Source organism: Balaenoptera borealis (assembly GCF_965194805.1).
Source record: "Balaenoptera borealis genome assembly, chromosome: 5".
NCBI classification, from domain to species: domain Eukaryota; kingdom Metazoa; phylum Chordata; class Mammalia; order Artiodactyla; family Balaenopteridae; genus Balaenoptera; species Balaenoptera borealis.
In genome coordinates, this window is record NC_138862.1 from 79,507,566 (window position 1) to 79,528,717 (window position 21,152).

General features: G+C 39.3%; 1 protein-coding gene across 8 annotated transcripts in view; it reads right to left on the bottom strand.

Annotated features, from left to right (window-relative positions):
* LPP (LIM domain containing preferred translocation partner in lipoma) overlaps positions 1-21,152 on the bottom strand; it is a 694,560-nt gene that overhangs the window by 464,843 nt on the left and 208,565 nt on the right. For 2 of the 8 annotated variants that reach the window (XM_082393258.1, XM_082393260.1), the window contains one exon: positions 20,158-20,244. The exons of the other annotated variants lie outside the window; for them this stretch is intronic. The gene's annotated coding sequence lies outside the window, so the exon portion shown is untranslated. The remainder of the gene's footprint in view (positions 1-20,157; positions 20,245-21,152) is intronic. 8 annotated transcript variants of the gene reach the window in all.

Sequence of the window (21,152 nt, forward strand, 5' to 3'; positions counted from 1 at the left end):
ACAACCAATGAGATGACAACATTAAAGTGTTTTATATACTGTCAACTGCTAAGCAAAGTGAGGGGAGGAAACTTGTTGGAGGTGTAGGTCTCTCAAAGAGGACGACATGAAGCAATGAGGAAGCCTCTAAATTAGGAATCAGGAGGGTTCTGTTACTTAAGCCAGTGGGGACACTGGCTTTTCACTCCGGTTGCAGGGCCTTATTTTCCTCCCCTGCACCTTGTACACATGCTAATGTACACAGACACTTGGTAAATTGTAGGTTCCTTGGAAGAGCGGGGACCATATTTTATACATCCCTAAACCACCATTAAGGCCCAGCACAAAACCAATACAGAAAAACAACTGTGAATCTGGTTTACTCCTGGTTCTTAAAACTGGCTGCACATTTAGAAGTCTTGGAGATTTTTTTTTTTTTAGATACCAAAACCAAGCTCATCTCTCAGGGTTGAGAAACATTAATTTTGGTTTTGTTTGTTTAATTGAGCCTCAGTTTTCTACTAAAAGGGAATAAAGTGTCTGTTCTACTCTCAACAAGACCAAAGTGAGTATAAGTGGGGAACAAGTAGGATAAGATTAAGATTTGAAAATTTCAACATGCCCTGCACATTTGTAGTATAAATTTTATTTGTGGATTTTTTAAAAAATGGGTTAATATTATCCTTGCAAATTTTCTGTAAGTCTCAAGTTATTCCAAAATAGAAACTTTCAAAATGGGTTAATATAGGATACAGTGATTTCTAAAGCAAAGAGGCACGTTTCCAGAGCAATCGCACATTGCCAATTGACTGTAGAATCCTGGCCTTTTCAGAAATTCTACAGATATAAAGGAACAGGAAACTTCTGGGAGAATATGAAAAATGAAAATGTAAGCATCCATGTGCAAACCATGGACCCCACCATATTTTCAGTTATCCCCAGCACCATATATCACCCTTCCACTGTACTCTCCATGGAGGCAACCCCAGTGACACCTCCAGTGAGCGCCAGGGTCTGGCCAAGTACCTGTCTGCATGAGACCTTAACAGCATTTTCTCAAACCTTTCTTCTATATGTTACCAATGGCCCGGTGACACCACTCCCAGGATTTATAATGAAATTTAATGACCCTGAAGACTTGCTCATTCTGTGTCCACCATCTACAATGCCATTACTTTCTACCAAGTACACCCCCCCTCCTCTTTGTTATCTTGACCCAGCTGAAATGTCTCTGATGCTGTGAACATTTCCCTAGCTCCCTCCAGAAAGAGTAACTTAATTCCCAGGCTCTTGTTTCATACTAATAACAGTCCACATGTAAGCTATTTAATCACCTGTCTATCTGCCCCCAATAAGCTGGAAGTTCCTAAGTGGTCTCACTATACCAGCACAATGCCTGGCCAGGAAGCCCTTAGAAAAATATGTTATGCATGAATGGGTGAATGAATAAATGCTGATCTCCTTGGTTACTCCTCCCTTTCTAGAATCTTCATCTCCCTTCTTAGCATCCACTGATGGAATCATCTCTTTTTTCCCTCCCTTAATTTAGAGATGTAATGAATTGTGTTGATAGATTTCTAGATATTGAACCATCTTTGCAGTCCTAGAAAAAAATCCTACTCAGTCACAGTTGTCGTGTTTTGGTATATTGATGAATTAAATATTCTATTTTACATAGAATTTCTGTACATATAATACTAAGTAAGATCATTCTGTAGTGTTTTCCTCTACTTGTTTTACTTATCATTATTAGGTTTTGATATGGGGGTTCTGCATCCTCTTCTACTGTTTGGATTAGTTTAATGATAAGATTAGAACTATCTGATCTTTAAAGGTTTATCAGAATTCAGTGTAAAGCCATCTAGATATGAAACTTTCTTTAATAATAGAGCTTAATCATATTTCCAAGAACTTCTACAATAATTGTAGCAGTTTTATACTTCTTTTGAGCTCATTTTTCAGTATTTATATTCTGCTGGAAATTCATCCATTTCCTCTAGGTTTTATCTCTGCTCCCCTTCACCCAAGCTACCTCTCGATTAAAAATGATGTCTCATGTACTATGTATCATTTAGATCCGAGCATCACTTCCTACTAGTCCTTGAAGACATAATTCACATTCTTCATCCTCCAGTTCAAGCTATGTCCCCTTTCACTACATTTCCACAGCACCTGGGATACTGCCGTCATCACTCTCATCACATGTCACTCTGCCTCTCTGCTTGCCTGTATCACAAACTAAACTCTTCAATCCTTGAGAGCAGAAGTAATTATCATGCTCTAACCTCACGGCCTAATACATAATAGGCACTCAATAAAAATGTCCGTTAATTTAATAAATGAGTAAATTTATTTGCCAAGCCCTAGAGCTCCAGATAAAGCAAAGTCTCATCCTGTATTCAGATGGTTCAGATTATCATCTTGTCTTCAAGGAGTTTAAAGCCTACCTGAGGAAGATATATTTTTATATGTGAAAAGAGAAAAAGGGCAACACAAAGTATACAAAAACAAAAAAACAAAAAAAACCAATTGGGGTATGTCACAGGATCTAGCACAGGGGTACTTTGAAAGCTAGGGGGCTCTGAAAGACAAAGGGAATAAGCAAAAAGACAATGCCTGAAAATTCTGTGAACTGAAGGAAGAAGCAAGGCATTTCTTTGAGAAGGCAGCAGACCAGCTGAACTGAAATGAGGGACTTAAGAATATTTGGGGGAAAGATTTGGAAGGTTAAAATGAGCCTTGCTCATTTAAATGTCTTATACAGAGAAATTAAAAGCTAGAACTTTTATCTTTGAATGGGAATCTAACAGGAGTGAAAACTCTATGTAAGAAAAACTAATCTATGCAAAATGGATCCAAGGAAGGAGATAAATACAATAGTATAGACATAGAGTCCCTATGACCCCAGCTCTAGTCTCAGCTTTGCCAGTGTGACCTTTAACAAGAGAGGATGCTCATTTGCAGAATGAATGTCTGTAAAGTCCCAATCAGCTCTAATATTCTAGAGTGCTTTCCTTCTCTGAAATCTTAATTACAGCCCTTCATTTTGATAAATGGGTTTGAGAAAACCTCACAAGTTTAGTGAACGGACGAACTAGAACATTTCCCTGGGGTTTCTCAGCTTCTCAGAAAGAGACCCATGGTAAACAGAGAGATAAGCACTGGTGAGAGCTGGTTTTGCTGGACCAAAACTTACCCTACTCTTACTTCCTCTGGTTCTCGATTGGTTTCACTCTAAGCATATAATCATCATGAAAGCAAGAAGTGAAAGGGAAGATCTACACAGAGGCTCTGAAAATACACAAACACCATCAGAAGAGAGGAAAACAAGAGAAGTGGCCCTCCTCTAAGCACGATGCCTACTGCTGATGGGAGTTAAAAAGCTGGGGCTCCCTAAGCACTGGTCTTTCAGGAACTGTCATCAAATGCAAAGCAATTAAGTAGAACCTAAGAGGTTTCACTTATTGCCGCTCTGTCGCTCTTCTGTCTTTTCCTCCTAACTGTTCAGTGAGTACAAGAAAGCTACAGACTAACAATAAATAGAAAGTGTTTATTGAGGACTTACTATATGCCAAGCAATTTTCTACTGGCCACATAATCATTCTGACTATTACATGAGGTAGGGTTATCTTTCTCCATGTTTAGCAGATCAAGAAAGTAAGGCTCTAAGAGTTAAATAACTTGCTCAAGGATACACAGCTAAGAAAGAGCAAAGCTGAAGCTTGGACACAAGTCTTGGACCCAAAAGCCATGGTCTTCACCATGGTACTACCTGTATGTTTGGAGGAAAAAGAGAACACCACAATCCAAAGAAAGTCATCACTGAGAAAAAGGAGATTTTGCTTTCACATCCATCCCTAGCTCCTGCATCCTACCTGCCATAATGTCTTCTCTATTTTGTTCCATCAAACCTAACTATCATGAGCCCCAGGATCACAAATGGATGAAGCCAAAAGTCTAGCCAAATTGATCAGACACAAGAAAACACAAACAACTGAAAAAGGCCATGTGACGTCCAAGACCCTTCCTCTATGGGTGGGAAAACCTAGGGCTACAGGTAAGGTGACATTCAATACTAAAAATGGCTACCAAGCCTCTCTAAAGATAGCACGTGAATGACAAGTCACTGTCATCCACAAAAATAGAACAACTAGTGTTTGCTCAAGTTTTGCTTCTTTTCTAAAATCAATAACAAGGGAGTTCCCTGGCGGTCGAGTGGTTAAGACTCTGCACTCCCAAGGCAGGGGTATGGGTTTGATCCCCGGTCAGGGAACTAAGATCCCGTGTGCTGCACGGCGCAGCCAAAAAAAAAAAAAAAAAAAAAGCTTAAAATCGATAGTACTCTTCTTTAAACATTGACATAGTTCACCAAACTTTAAAAACAACCAAGCCCCGTTGTATGGTATTATCTAACACCAGGTGCTATAAGCTTAAAGAAGTGGTTTTCAAAACTGCACACTAGACCCATCTGGGAATCTTTATGTATGTATTCTGATTCAAGGGTTGGGAATAATTGACTTAGAGTGTTTATTTTAATCTTTTGATTATGTTGCATCAGTCCTTAAATCTCCCTTGGCAATTAACCCAAGCAAGGCCTGGCTCTTAGTCAATGTTTGCTGAATAAATGAATGACACTGAAGGAAAAGACAGGTATGAACAACACTATTTTATTGGTAGAAGAACTGAGAGGCTGAGGGGCTTTCTGACCTAAACATCAGAAGTAGTTGATAGCCGATTAAGTTTAGGATTCGTGTCCCTTAGCAACATTTTCTCCACTTAAACAAGCAATTAAGATTTAAATAACACTGTCCTATACCTTTGGAGATTTTTCACGATCTTCCCTCTTTGTATAAAAGTCAGTGCCTTCCTAGAGTTTCAAAACTGCTTTCTTAAGAGGCTGTTAAAATGGTACACTGTGCTTCCCTCCCTAGACTACAGCTAATTATCCTTTTCTACATCTTGGTCCTCAGCTGCAAGATACCTGATCTTCTGAATTCAGACCCAGCTCCCAGTCTCAGCTCTGCCATGAGCTCATAGCGCAACCTTTGCTCTCTCTGGGATCACAGTGACCTCTTCTGAAAATGATGTGACTCGACTATTAGATGAATGCTAATGACAACTCTACACACAAACTCATGAGTCTAGGGAAGATCCTGACTGTAGAACTAGCCAGAAACAAGTAAAAGTCAGCCATGAAGATTCCAAATCATCCATAATTCTCCTCTTAGGTCATCAGTGAGGAAACACAGCCCTCTTTTTTGTTGTCGTTGTTCTTCTTTTTTTGTCACCCGTTTCCCTGTCTCTTCAATCCTCCCCATTGTGGGAGGGAACCTTAGAATGATCTCAGAGATTACCAAGGTATCAATCAAGATTTATTATGCACAAGTAAATAAGTACTTTAGGCAAACCTTTTCCAAACGGTGTAGGTAAGTCCCTACAAGTGTAATTACAAAGCAGATATGTTGTGGCATGTGACGGAAGCATGGGAAGACAACGTTAAACAACAAGGCAGGCTGAAAAGTGCACACAATTGTTAGTTGAATAGCAAACGTAATCACTCTTCCTCTGATGAGAGCTGGAAGGGCAAACACGATCTGCCACGGGCTGAAAATGTCAATGCATTCACTCCACTTCTCTTTACAGGCAACTCTGGCCCCGCACTAGCTAAGTGCCCCACTCTCCGCATGGATAGCTGGCATTACTCGGAAGGGGTGACGAGAGAACAACTCTACAGAAATGCCAAACCTTTATACAGACTATCTGACAGACAGATGGAAATACTGGAAAAAACACTGGACTGAGATGCAGAGGACTTGGGTGGATTTCCAGCACAGCCACTAACTGGCTCTATGACTTTAGTCCCTTGACCTCTTTGAACCTCAGTGTGTCTCCCTATCTGTAAACCGAAGATGAGATGCCCGCTACCATTCCTTCCAACCCTCATGTTCCATGACTCCCCCTACAAGTCCGCCAGCTGAGGTTTCTTACAAAACCGTCTTCACTCCTATGAGTCCCCTTGACTGGGGGTGGTAGAGTGAGGGGAGGCAGACCAGGAATCAACAGGTTAAATGCCAACCTGCCTTGCACAGAGTTAGTACGAATACAAATCAATGCTAAAGGTGCACTCCCTATGACTGGCAACACAGCTGGTGGCCAGAAAAACCCAACTACATTTGCAGATGCCAGTAAACTAAGAAGCAGAAAGAGGGAGAAGCATCAGTCCGTTCAAGTAAACATTTGTCTCTGATAAAGAATTGAGGCGGAATAGAGACATAATCCACATTGCACTGTCACTTCAGATTCAGAATATCACACGGAAAGGGAACAAGCGACCCTGACAGTGAAACAACAGCACTGGAAGACCAGGCCTCTCAGAAGATGGTAAAGGAGAGAATGCAACCAAACCAATTACTACCTCATGGGCTTTTATTTGCCGCAACTGGGTGACAACAGCCAGCACAGGCTATTCAATGGCTAAGAAGTCACAGGGAGTTGCACCTGGATTCAACCCCGTTGTTCTGCTTCCAGAAGGTGTCTGTGGTGGAAAAGTTTCACTAAACAAGTGAGAAACTCTTGCTTATTGTTGGATAATAACTAGAAAGAGTGGGTAAAAGGCACTGAAATAGACATAGGATTAAAGAATTTCTCTTCCCAAAGAGTCAGCACCCACGCCATTGGAGATCAGCACTGAAGTCATGAGACCCCAACTTTGCACTCCAGGTCACCTTTAATGACAATGGTTCTGCTTGGCTAAGTGAACAAGAAAATATGTACCCTGTCTGGACCTCAAATTCTCCAGCTCTGATCAGCTCAGTGCTTTGTGACCACCTAGAGGGGTGGGATAGGGAAGGTGGAAGGGAGACGCAAGAGGGAGGGGATGTGGGGATATATGTATATGTATGGCTGATTCACTTTGTTATACAGCAGAAACTAACACACCATTGTAAAGCAACTATACTCCAATAAAGATGTTAAAAAAAAAATTCTCCAGCTCTAAAATAATGAGCATTAAGAAGGTGATCTCCAACATGCTATGTTCTGCAATGGTATGGCTAGTCTGTGGAGTGTGCTGTGTTTATTTTTAAAATGTCCTCTTAAGGAGCTTTCTCTTAAGTCTCTGATTCTAGCAGACTTTTCTGTACAAGGCCAAGAAAAGGGGGCAAACAATACTTTGAGCCCTTTGAGTTCAGTAAGTCTACTTCTAAAAGTGGAAATCTGGATTTACAAAGATGAGATTCTGAGTGCCTGATTCATAAGGGTTTAAAATTCTGGTTTATACCCTGCCCCTCCACCAGGATGAAAAAGTGACTATGGGAAAAATCACCAATAGCATCTCTAACAAGGCTTAGCAATCTCTTTGGTGGTATCTGGCTGGAATCCTCTCATTCCAAACCCACTGCCAAGTGGGTAGGTCCACAAGTTAATTGCTGCTCACTGTCTGCTTTCCCCTGACAGTTTGTTCAAACCTGTATTAAAATACATGAACACCGTGTTTTAGCAATCTGTTTACAAGTCCATTGTTCCCATTAGACAGATCAGAGACTATCACTAGCACTTGAGGGATGTTTTCATTGATTTTAATTTTTTTAATAATTTTTTTGTTCTTCTTTATTACAAATTCACTTTGATATCCCAATAAAACTATACTGAATAAGAGAAAAAAAACTCTCTTTTAGATATATCTTGAAAAGTAGAAATATTTCACTTTGTCTTCAATGAATATAAACCCTCTACTGACAAATCTCAGGCCATATTTACATGACACTACTATATGTGACACTGCGAAGCAATGTTTGCTCAGACCATATAACCTGCCAAGAGTAATCATAGCAACAAGACGTAGAGTTAACTGTTACCCTCCAGCCTTCTAAACATTATATTGCTCACAAAACTGTCACCTGTCAACAGTGCTGTTTGTATCCTAATGTCTCATTACTGGTTGTAAACTAGTTCAGAGCTTTTGCATAGAGTTTGGATGCTATAATTTGAATTAACATTATTGAATTTGGATAATATGATTATTACAAGTTAAAGTTTCCAAATTAATCTTTGTTTCTCTAATACTTAATTTTCATCTTAAATTTCTGTTAAACCCCAAATCTACTTCATTCTAAGGTTAAAATGTAAGGATATTGCTAAATTAAATTAAAATGCCCAGTCACTGGAAAAATAAAGGGGGAGGAAGAAGAGGCACAACTTTTCATCCTTCAAGGATCATAAGATACAGCTTTAAAGAAGAAAGAGACTCAATGCATTATATGCTCTGAAATAAAAATTTCCGTTTAACACCAATCCAAGAGCCTGGAGAAATTTCTCAGTATTTGAAATGGTATGAAAAACAGGCAGGCTTCTCATTAGACTGTGTTATAAATTCAAATTATGTAAGAGAGGCTAGTTTTCCAATTTCACATTTCATAGCAAAACAATTGAAACCATTTTCAACTGGTGACCTTTTTCTTAAGTCATGTTGGAAGCTGTTCCACTTTTATTTCAAGATTTTGAAACAGAGACAAAATCTGTAAGAGCATCGACCAATAGCCACTGAGTAAAAACGAGCCAGGCTGTTTCGGATCAGTTTCAGAATGACATGGGTGGATGTTATTCCCTTTCAAATTTCTTTCGATGAGAGTGCTGACGTTATGCCTTCTGCATTTTTATTAATTACTGACTACCATGCAAAAAAGACAATGCCATGTGTGAAGAATGTACTAAATTGGCTAATATTCTGGGGAAATAAAACACATACATACACGTGCACTTTAGACATATGTAAGGCAGTAGCTAACGACTTATGAATACAGAAGCTTTAATATCCAACAAGCATGAAATTGTTAATGAAGTTATTTCTTCTAAGATGGAGCTGAAGTTGAAACTTAATCACCCTCTGTGAGTGTGCTTGTCCAAATCAATGACAAGGAACTTATTACCTCACAAGGCAGCCCCTTCCATGGCAGGAAAGTTATTAACTGCTAGAAAGTTATGTGAGGCTGAAAACTATTCCCCTAAGAACCACCGATCAGTCCTGCTTTTTCCTTGGAATCACAAGCCCTCTTATACATGGAAGCCCTCCAGATACTTAAAATATTTTTTTTTAGTTTCGTACGTAACTTTTTCTAAGTCCCATTCTTCCTTTTTTTCCAACTAGCCTTATAGCTTTAGAACAATAACATAAAATTTAAAATCTCAAACCAGTAGTTTTCAAACTTTTCTTTGGCAAAACATTATTTCTTCATGCCAAATCTTTAAGAAAATCCCAAGAATAAAATAGACAAATTGATAAAAGAGTTCCTCGGATGTATTTAGATCTTCGTCCTTCGGCAGAATACACTTCACTTGTGGGGGAAGTATAAAACGTATTACTTCCTTAGCCCTCCAATGAGAACTATGCTATGAGCCAGGGTGAAAACCCTCTGCTCTAAAATCTTACAGTGATTGCAAGGAAATAAAGAACACAGGCCGGTATCTTCCTTTATTTTCCTAGTGCCTACTACAGAACCTGTCCCATCATCAGTGCTTAGCATGTGATTATTATATAAAAGAGAAGGGAAACTTAAAGATTTGGGAATATAAAGAGTTAAACTCTGCTTCTGAATCACGTCAGTTCACATTTCAAGCACTGTTCTCCATAATTCCTTATAATTAGGGTGACCATACATCCAATTTATGCCTGCTGTTTCAGTGTAATTATTAACAGTGTCCCTTTTCACTCTCAGAAGTGTCCCCATTTAGACAATACCTTATATATAGTCACTTTACTTATAACAGCAATAATGAGGTTTTGGTCACTGAGTCCAGGAGAATTCTGAATATGATAGGGTCCCCTCCCAAAGGCTCCATATGGCCAAAGACCTTCCAACTTTGAGTCTATTACTGTAGTTGCTAAGAGGGCAGAGCAATTAGCAGTGAGAAGGTCTTGGGGGCTTCCCTGCTCCAGAAGCACGTGCTTCCCAGTAAGGACGGAAGAAGGTACCAGAATGACTGCACAGGAGTAGAAAAATACAGGATACAGGAGAAATCAAGAAGAAGCTAGTATCAACTACCCTACTCACTCAGCCTCTTTCTCCTGAAGTAAAGAATATCACCTTTTCCAAGAAAATCAGATTATTTACTTCAATTATATCTTTACCACCTGCCCACTCCTGTCCCCATGACTATCAATATTACCAGTGATTTTATGTCTACTCTGTTTCAAGTAGAAGGACAATTTGGAACAGGAAAAATTAGGGAGTGGGCAAGAAACAGAAATAAAGTGTGTCCAAATGTATTCACTAGGGTACAAGAGTAAAGATGGAGGGGATTACTTATAAATGTTTTACATTTTTAAATAGGGTCTGGGGGAAAGTTAAGGGAAACGAAGTCAAAAGAATTCAATGCTGGCCCATAGGCTATATGTCAATTTAATTTACTTTAAATAAACTATTTTATATTGATTTCCCTTGGAAATTCAAAATGTATATTCCACAGGGGCGGGGGAGGAGGCGAAGCATTCAAAGTGGAAAGTCGACAACCCCTGCCAAAGACGGAACTCCCCCCAGACATGGTAAGCACTGTTGTATCATAAAATCGCATGTCTCCTTGTAGTACCTTCCAAGATGTTTGAAACCAAAACAGTTTAGAATACTCTCCCAGCTCAGGATCTTCCCTCCTTATGGCATTTTTTTCTGATAAATAGGAATTCCCCTTAGGGATTCCCTAAAGTAAAACTCTCGCCTTCCCTTCTGTTATATAATTAATTACACTGACAAATAGAGATCTAATGGAACGTAATTGTTAATCCATCCTCAATTTAATATCAACTACACACAGAGCCTTATGGAAGGCATGCCCAAAATGTGACAACAATAACCCTTACTGTGTTGGAAATGGTGCATGAGCACTCAACCTTGCCATATTGCAGAGGCTGGCTGGCAGGGTAGGGTTAGATTGCAAAAGAGATTTTGCCAAAATATATGTACCAGCTTCAGACTTGGAAGATAAAAGTAAGATGGAGGCCACGTTCTGCCACTTTGGCTTGCTGTCTGCTGGAAACGCGGTCACGGAGACAGAGGGTTTTTCTGCATCCACATTCCAACATTCAGTCTTCAGCCTTGTGGTTGTCAAGAAGCAGCTGCGGCAGAGACAGCAGGTGGACTCCAGGTTTTAGGGTCCAATTACTACCTTCCCGATCGCGGCTTCTTAACCTCTGGTTCACAAGTAGTGTGCCGTATTCTTGACCACGGCAGTTCCGTGGCAGCCTCATGACTCTGCTGTCCCGCACACAGTAATTTTATGTGGTTCTGAGATTTACTATTGGAAGCTCAGCCTATAGCCGGCTCTATACAATCCTTCCAATGATTTTGAAGCACCTAACACCCTGCATTAAAACCTTTCTGCTTCAAATATCTAGAGTGGTTTGCTTCCCAGAGTAAACCCTGACTAAACCCCACCTCCATACCCTTGAAATTCCATTTGCCAATAGACAGTAATGATATTTTATCAACAAGAGACAGGTTCAAATCACTCCCTGTGCAAAGAAACCTTGAGTGCCTATGCAAAGCCCTCTGATTTTCACTAGGGAGCAGAGCCATGCCCAGGGCAGACGCAGTGCCAGCCCTCTCAGAGCTCAGAGACTGGTAAGAAGAGACATAACACAGCAGGGGAAGTATGAAGCGACATGCAACAAGCCAGCAGAGAGCCTAATCTAACTCCAGCAACCTAGCCTCCATTTTATCACTAACTGGCCACATTTTCAAATCAAGGGGGCTAGATGGATGAAAGTCCCTTGAAACTCTAACATTCCACAGTTCTATGAGTCTTTGTACTCATAAGGGAATTTACTTGGATTCAAGTCCTAACAAAACTTCCTAAATTTTCAGTTCCCTAAATCTGAAGGTCAGAGCACAAAGGTCACATAACACAAAAGCCTCATAGAGTTAAAATAGGAACAGGAATCACTGAGCCCCAAATGTGAAGCATTATAGCAGCCTACAACTAGAAAACCTCAGGGAAAAAATCCAAACTCATAGTTGCAATGGTTGTTAAGAATACCAAAGAACAAACACAGTTTCTTCAGGGTCTCTGTCTTCTCTGAAAATGTCTGCCTCACTGACTGAAAAAAAAAAAAGGGGGAATATTTACATGTGACTATCTTCTCTGAAAGTACTCAGGCCAATACGTGAAAGAAATATTAGGCAAATGCAATAATGCTTAGATCTCTCAAGAAAAGTCACCAGTTTCTTCGTGTCTTGGACAAGAAAATCCCTGAAACTCATAAAAGAGAAGCAATTTCGTGGACAGGAAGAAAAATGTCAGCAGAGTCAAGGTCATGCATTTAAAGGCAGTTCTGCTACCAGCTCCAAGGGCAGTCTAAGGCCAGGGCCTTCCAGACCTCGCTGGGCCTTAGTTTCCTCATCTGTAAAATGGAGACAACAATCTCTGCCCTGCTTACCTCATAGGTGTTGATGAGGATTAAGTGTAACACAGGACACAAGAGCATTTCATAAACAGCAGATGATACATATATATGAAGAAAGATTATTAGTAAAGGAATTTACTAGGAAAGCTGTGAATGGTACTTCACAGCAAAAGGAAATATAAATATAGCCATGATTTTACAATTTTATAATCAGGAGGAAGAAATAGTGTTCAGAATTGTGACAAACAATGATGTCCAAAAGAGAAGAGAAACCAGCTTGGCTCTGTCATAACGGTCTCAGTTCCTGTAGCACACACAACAATGGAAAGACTGCGGGGAGGGGCAGAGGAAACCTTTGTGATGGCAGCTCACCCAGGACATGGAGACCCTGGACCAAGAAAAGGACGCTTCCACCTCAGTCCCTATCATAATCTCACCGTGTGTGTCCTCTAAGAACCTCTGTGTGGCTCTGGGCAAGTCACTTCACCATTTTCTCATTCATATCTCTTGGAAAACAGAAATAACCATCATCACTCAGGAGTGAAACATAATTCTGATCATTCTTTAAAGGAGTGCAATTGGAGGGAGGGAGGCTCGAGCTCTAGGGTTTCTCACCAGGACAGACAGAAATGCAAAGGTAGATCTTGCCCACAATTGGATTTCAGGTCCCAAAGGGCATAGGTAGGTTCAGGTAATACTCAGACAACAACTAACTCTAAAGGAGCTGGAAGCAGCAAAGCACCACTCAGGATGGAGAAACAAAGTGGTCCTCCAGCCTCAGTCTATTGGCAAGTAGCTAGCCTAGGACACGGGTAAGAACTGAACTGAAAATCAAGTCCCAGGCCCTTGAGCACAAAGTTACAGGAAGAGTTATAATTCGTGACGCCAAATGGTGCCCTGTTAGTCTGCACTGGTCGGGAGATACCACAGGTCTCCAGGGCCTTGAGACATCAAGTGACAAGAAGATAAAATAAGTGAGATAAATTAACCCTACTTGTAATTCACTGAAGAGGCGACCTCAATGGAAAACAAATATAGCAAATAATAATAATAATAAAAATACACATACACAACTTCAACAGTAGAGAAATGCAAATTAAAATAGCAAGGAGATACTACTTTTCACACACTGGCAAAAAAATTAAAAGATACATAAAATTCACTTTGGGAACAGATGTGTGAGGAAACTGACTCTTACAATATTATGTTTCTTCTTACAAACAGATGTGTTCTCTATTTCTTTATTAGATGTGTGACTTGTCCATGGCTGCTTTGGTGCCACAATGGCAGAGTTGAGTAGTTGTGACAGAGACACTCTGGCCTCAAAGCCTAAAATATTTGCTACCTGGTCCCTCACAGAAAAATTTTGTAAACCCCAGTTCTAAATTTTAAAAAGTTATTATTTACAATTACTAAAGATATAATCAATCTGTTCATTTATTAAAGCATTTCTCTAGTTGTCTTTTTTTTTAACATGACCTTTAATTCATAGCAAGGTCTATTCTGATATATATTCATGATACAACTCTTTTTTCATTAATGCCTACCAATTATCCCAATGCCATTAAAAGAACCCTCCCTTTTCAAAATGTTTCGAGGTGGTCCTTTTATTGCATATTGAATTCGACCTGCAGTTGCTCTGTTTCTGGGTGAGTTACGTCACCCCAATGGCCTTCATCTATTCCAGCACCAACACTTCACCACTTCAATTATGGTTCCCTTATAATCTACTTTAGCATCTGGCCAGGCTGGTCCCTGTCGCTCATTACTCTTGTTTTTCAAATTTCTCTTAGCTGTTTTGCCTGTTTATTATCTAGACCATGTTAGAATTTTTTTGTTAAGATTCAAAAACAATTAACTTGAAAGTTGTGCTGAGATTACATAAAATGTAGGGGTATATAACTACTTAACAACCTTAACATGTCCATTTATGAATAAGGTATGTCTTTCAATTTATTCAAGGGCTCCTTCATATGACTCAAAAAGTTCTAGAACCTCTTTGGACAAGTCATGTACAATTCTCATTAAAATATTGATTCTTCATTTTGCTGTGAAGAGGTTCCCATAGATCACAAAGTATTCATTTTCAAATGCCATAAACAAAATATAACTAGACATGAGACACGAGGACACACGTTTAACCTCACAATAACCAAAGAAATACTAGTACCAAGAAGACAACGTATCTAATGCTGGCACCACTGGGGAGACACTGACCCACTCACACATTCCTGCTGCAATTACAGAAACATCCCTTGTAGAACACAAGTCATCGGGGAATTTGAATAACCATAAAATGCTAACCTCTGACCCTGAGATCTCAACCCTCCAACATGCTTAAGATTTTTGACGAATTAAGCTATATTTATGCATAAAAATGTCAATCGCAGCAATACATAAAAATAATGGAATAATTAAGTAAGATATGGCGTAACCACTCAATGAAATATTAAACAGTTATTAAAATTGTAATCTTTCAAGAATATGCAGCAGTACAGAAAACGCTTAATATATGATGCCATATATGTATATGATACATAGCACTATGGTAATTTTTGCCTAATAGCTAAAGACTGGAAGGGAATATACAAAAATGATAGGTTGTACTTATCAAGGTGGTGGAATTATGGGTGACATTTTCCCTCCTAAATGGTCTGAGCTTGATATAATGTTGGAACTTTACTTAAAAAAATTTTTAAAAGAGAGGACCAATTTTTTGGCAGACCAATCTGCCTTCCAGATATAAGCTTTGCAATTCCTTTGTTATTTAAGGTGGAAAAATGAGACTCAGGTGTCTGATCTGACTTTTCTAAGGCCCACAGATCAAGTCACAGACAGAATTGGGACTAAAACCCAGGTCTTCAGACTTGAGAGGTAGTATTCTTTCCTACACAGCATTTTTGTGTTGTCATTTTTCTCAAACCAACTCTAGGGTCATTTAAAAATTTTTATACATTATTAATATATAAAATAACAATGAAACAATTAATATAAACGAAAATAACAATGTTCAATTACCTGTCTAAGAGAGCAACTGCTTTTAAAAATCCTACAAAATGCTTTAATGTGCTAGAGATTGAATTAAACTTTTTTTCTAAACACGGCTATTCAACACAGCAGAGGGTATCAAAGTATGTCTTTTCTACAAAAGCTTGCTTAGTAGAAATAGTCATTTCTACATAAAATCATAAAGCAATTTCAGTGCTGAGTTAAGCATTAACTTAATAAAAAGGTAAACTCCGCCTTTGGACACTTACTTTAGAAACTGCGAAGTCTCAACCTGCAGTATTATTACTCTAAGGGAGAAAATACCTTTGAAATTCAAAAGCTAATAAGAACTAGTTCCTTGACTTTTCTCACTGCAGCCTGACAACAAATTTGGCAGAAAAGCTATTTATATACCTGTATACACAATGGATAAACATAATTAGTTTGTAATATTCCGTAATGCCTAAAGATAACATTTGGAACCCACATGTATTCTAGTGTTCTGTGAATTTTGAGAGGTTCTAATTAGGTCCCAGTGGAGGTAATATTTGGAAAGGAACAAGGTAAAGGAAGTCATCAAATAAAACAGAGTTAGGAATAAATGGTTAATAAGGCAGAGAGACTGGTGTGTGTGCATGTTTGTGTGCGGGCACACACTGTGATTTAAGCATCATCTGTTGAAAGCACACTTACCAAGAGTCTGAACAACCACTTCCAGCAACTGGTGAGATAGCTTCCTATTTCCTGATATGCTACAGATCTCTCTCCCTAATTCCTATGGTTTTCTAAACACTGACATACACATCAATCATCCTCATACTTTTTCTTGTTCATCTTCTGAAAAAAAGCCCCATAAATCTTTCATTCTGCTTTGATACTATTCAAATCATAATAAAATTAAAATTAAAAGACTGAGTTAGAGTGAGGCAAAAGTCAGGTAAAATTTTGTATAATGTATAAAGAATATATATATATATGCACATATACATGTGTGTGTATATATAGTTTTATTTTTAAATTTTATTTTAAAATTTTGTATTACATATAAAGAAGAATCACCTCAGGCAAGGAGAATGTGGGCGCTAAATACACAATGGTAAATGAGTATACTGGCAACTTCATGAGAGTCCCCACTCAAGTTTAATCTTTTCTTCTCACATACTCCAATACACACTTTTGTGCCTTTACTGTTGAAAGCATCCTAACCCAGCCAGTGCTAGAATCCTGTTAAAATGTCTGTCTCTTCCACTAGACGCAGAGCTCCTTGAGGGCAGGAACTACACCTTAACCATGTCTCAAGTCCTAAAGCATCTTACATGGTGTCTGGTTAAAAAAAAAAAAAAAAAATTAAGTGGCAAACCATGCTAAGGAGGTGAGGAGAAAGTAAAGAAAACTGAGAATAATATTTACCCAAAAATCAATTTAAATGGATTATGTGGATCCATACTGGCGACATTCAACACAATAAAACAAACAGTAAATTTTCCCCTAATACATGGCAAAATGTTTTCTATGCCTGGCGTCATTCCTGATTATGTCTAGGAACAAACACACCACAACAGGTTGAAAAGGAGAGTGCAATCTGAAGTAGAATAGGATGGAACTGGGCTCAAAAACAGAATCCTAATGAAATTTTAATGTGATAAAAGTCAGTAATTTCATCCCAAAATCTGAAAAAAAATTAAAAGGCAAGAAGCTAAACAAACATCAGTAAGCCTGAGTGGAAAGCACAGAATTGGCACCGATCTGAAACCAGGACCCACATTGACCTGAACCAAATATGGATGAACCCTCTCTGGGCCTTAGTTTTCTATGAAGCAGTTGGACTCTATGTTCCTATAGGATTTAAGTGTCAGCAGACACACTACTGGCATCATTGCTGGGGCAGAGTGAGAACATCAGGATATCAGGAGAGACCCACCTGATGGCAGTAGGACAGCACACCAGCAGAAGGTGAGACCCAAGGGAGGGGACCAATAAAGTCAAAGAATAAATTCTTTATAGAGAAGTTAACATCCCACTAACATACAGGGAAAACTTCTTCAAAATAAATGCTACAACAACAACCAAAAAACAAAAAGCAGAAGAAAAGAAATAAGACTCTAATCATTATTGTGCAATGAACGTCTAATACACATAGGTACTGAGGAAGCTTAAAAGGAAAAAAATGTATATGAGAGGAAAAAGTGTATGTAAATGCAAAGGAACTTAGAGTTTACCTGGAAAGTGAAAACAAACATCATAATTATTATATTATAAATGTGGGGGAAAAAATGTGGGGGAAAGGAGATTTACAGGAGTTCTGGGGCTGGTGGACATTGCCCAGGTTAGTGACAAAAGAGCTATCTGGGCAGATGGGACTTGAGATAGATGTCACCCTCCAGAAGGAAAGGAGGGAGAGAACTTTTTTCTCTCTTCAAAAGTTCCTTGAGCCATATCGTCTACTGCTCTGCTTTCACTGTATCCTGACAGTTCCCAACTTTAGTCCTGACCTTTCTTCGAAATTTTAGTCTTGAACATACAATAATTCATTTGCTAACCTTTCAGATCTGAAAAGCTAAAAAAAACTCCCATTCTGCCCTATACCCACATAACAGGGGAGCTGCCTTCAGTATTGCCTATTTCAATGACTGCCACCATCCAGTCTCCAAAATTAGAAATCAGGGAGCCTCCTCTGTCAGAGGGTAAGACACTGGCTTCAGGTACTTTGCTTTCCCTCAACACTGTTTCATGTGTGACAGCTCCACCAAGGACCTTCTGGGATAGAGACGTGTTGACCACAGAGGAGTAGGATAGTTTCCAGGTCCCCCACCACAAAACCATCTTAGGAACATTAAAACACTCAATTACTAATGATTCCATCTTAGCTCAGTGAGGTAAGTGCTCAATAATGCTTGTTGAAGGAAGAAAGGAAGGGGAGAAAGGAACGGAGAGAAGGAGAGGGAAGAAAAGGAGACAAGAAGAGAGGGGGGAAAGAGAGAGGATGAGGGTCAGAAGCAGAGCCAAAAGGTCAAAAAGGAGCATTTTTATTTTAATTTTAAAATGTGTGTTAAAGTCTCATGGTTTGACTTGGGGTTTGTTTGTATCACTGTCACATGTTGACAGGTATGTGTTCTTAATCACAGCACCAAATTGAACGTGTTTCACTTCTCTCTGGCCTTCTACGATCCCTTTATCAAAGGAGGGTCAATCAACTCCAGAGTCTAAACAAGGTAAAAGAGAGAAATGCAAAAGACATGCTTGGTGAAAAGGCATAAGCGTGAGAAGCATGGGCTCTGGCGTCTGACTGCAGGGTCTGAATCTAGGTTCTGTCACCTACCAGCTCTGTAACCTTGGGCAAGGTGACTTAATTGCTGTATGACTCAGTTTCGTGATCCATGAGGGTGAGTTGTAAAGATTTAATGATATAAGCAAAGGAGCTCAATATGATTAGTATGGAAGAGATTTATCCTCTTTGGAGGGAAACAAACCACTTGAGAATCTTTTAGGCACTTGGGGGAAGGATATATGCCACCACACAAATTTAGAGAATTACACAAACAATTTCAGGAGGCTCGTGGACCACTAACCCTTAGGTCAATAGTCCATGAACCAGATGATCTCCAAAATCCCTCCTCTTGAAAAAGCCTGTGACATAAGCAGCTCAGAAACAAACAATGAGTAATTTCTGTAGGCTTTAAGAGAACCAAACATTTACCAACTACACTTGGGATACCTCTGACTTTCATTTGATTGGCAGGAATCTATCAAATGACTATAGGGAACATACCCAAGGCCACAAGTCCAAAGGAAATCAAACAAAGTAAGACTCTGCTACAGACTGAATTGTGTTCCCTACAAAATTCATATGTTGAAGCCCTAACTTCCAACATGATGATATTTGGAGATAGGGCCTTTGGGAGGTAATTAGGTTTTGATGAGGGTGGGAGGCCCTGATGATGAAATCAGTGCCTTTGTAAGAAAAGACACCAAAGAGTTTGCTCTCTCTCCCCTCTCCATGTGGGGACACAGTGAGAAGGTGGTCTTCTACAAGCCAGAAAAATACACCGCACCAGAACCGGACCATACTGGTACCCTTATCTCAGACTTCTACCCTCCAGAACCATAAAAAATAATAATAATAATGATAAATTTCTGTTGTTTAAGCCACCCAGTCTATGGTATTTTGTTATGGCAGCCCAAACTGACTAATACAGACTCTGTATCCAAAACAGCACATGACAGGATACTGTAGAGGCAAGCGAATGGGCCAGAGGAGAGCCTGTTTCCTCCTGATGTGAGAAACATACATAGTGGGCTTTACCATGAAAATATCGCCTTATCCCAAGTGTCCAAGGAACAGCATTTTTAATCATAACCTATATAGTTTTATTTTTTACATGCTTCTAATAGTTTTTTTAAACAACTATAACAGAAAAAGTCACCTGTACTTTTTTTACTCACTCCAGCTAACAAATAAAAAGCAAGAGGCAGTAGAATGTGAGGAAAAATTACTCAGGAGTTAGGAGTTCTTGATTTCACACCTGGCTTTCCACAACCAACTTAGGTGACCTTGGAGTTTTAATTACCAATTTCTCTTTATCTTATCTCTATCAAGTCATAGTACTCCCCTTTCAAAAACATCTGCATCCTGAAAGAAGTTCAAACTTACTCCTAATTTTCATACTCTGCTCCAAATTATACTTCCGTCTATATTTACCATAGGTTCCCCAACAAGCCCTACTCCGCAGACCCGAAATTCTACTTTCAACCCCTCAAACACAACCCATGCTTTCTTAAGAAGGTCTTTCTCTTACCTCATCCTAGCGCATCATTTTGGGGTGAACTTCCTTCTGTTTTCCAGCAATCAAAAACCTATTCATCATGCCACAGCATGGATGAAACTGGAAAATATTACGGCAAGTGAAAGAGACCGGTCACAAGAGAGCCCACATCATGTGATCACATGCATATGAAATGTTCAGACTGGGCAACTCTACAGAGCAGGAAGTAGATTAGTGGCTGCTTAGGGCTAGGTGAAAGGAGGTTTGGGGAAAGAAGCGGAGACTGCCAATAGGTACAGGGTTTCTGCTGGAGGTGCTGAAAATGTTCCAAAATTGATTTTGCCGATGGTTGGGCAACCCTGGGAATATAATAAAAACCATTGAATTGTATACTTCAAAAGAGCTAATTGTATGACATATGAATTAGATCTCAATAAAGCTACTATTTAAAAAAAAAAAAAGAAGAAGAAAAAACTTGCCCATCCAATTTGGCTTTTCAATTGCTGTATAAATTTACTCTCCCCACCCTGTCAGAATTAAAATCCTTCAATTAAGGCCCCTCGGCCTGTCATTTGTACCTCTGATTAACATATTTCATTCTGGCTGGCAGTATAATTATGTTTAGTTATTCCCATGTCTGCCTCCCCCACTAAACTATGAGGGCTTTCAGAGAAAAACAAACCTGTGTCAGACATTTCCATACCCAGGCCTCTGCTAACCATTAGGTTCTTTTGAACACATTAGAAAAATGCACCCGGTCTTGGCTTGGCAAATAGAGGCGGGGCAGGATTTGACGCCCACTTGCCCTCCTGCCCTAGAGCAGGATATAATCCGAATGGCAGTAACCAGTAGCTCTGCCTCTACCCTTTTCCTTCTCACCTCCAACGGTTCATTACAATACCAAAGGACCCAAGGGAGGCACTCTGAATAGATAAATAAATACATGCAGAATGAAAATGGTACAGCTGAAACCATGTCTTATGATAAGACACTCCCAGATTCCAGCAAAAATCTCAAGGCATTGGTAT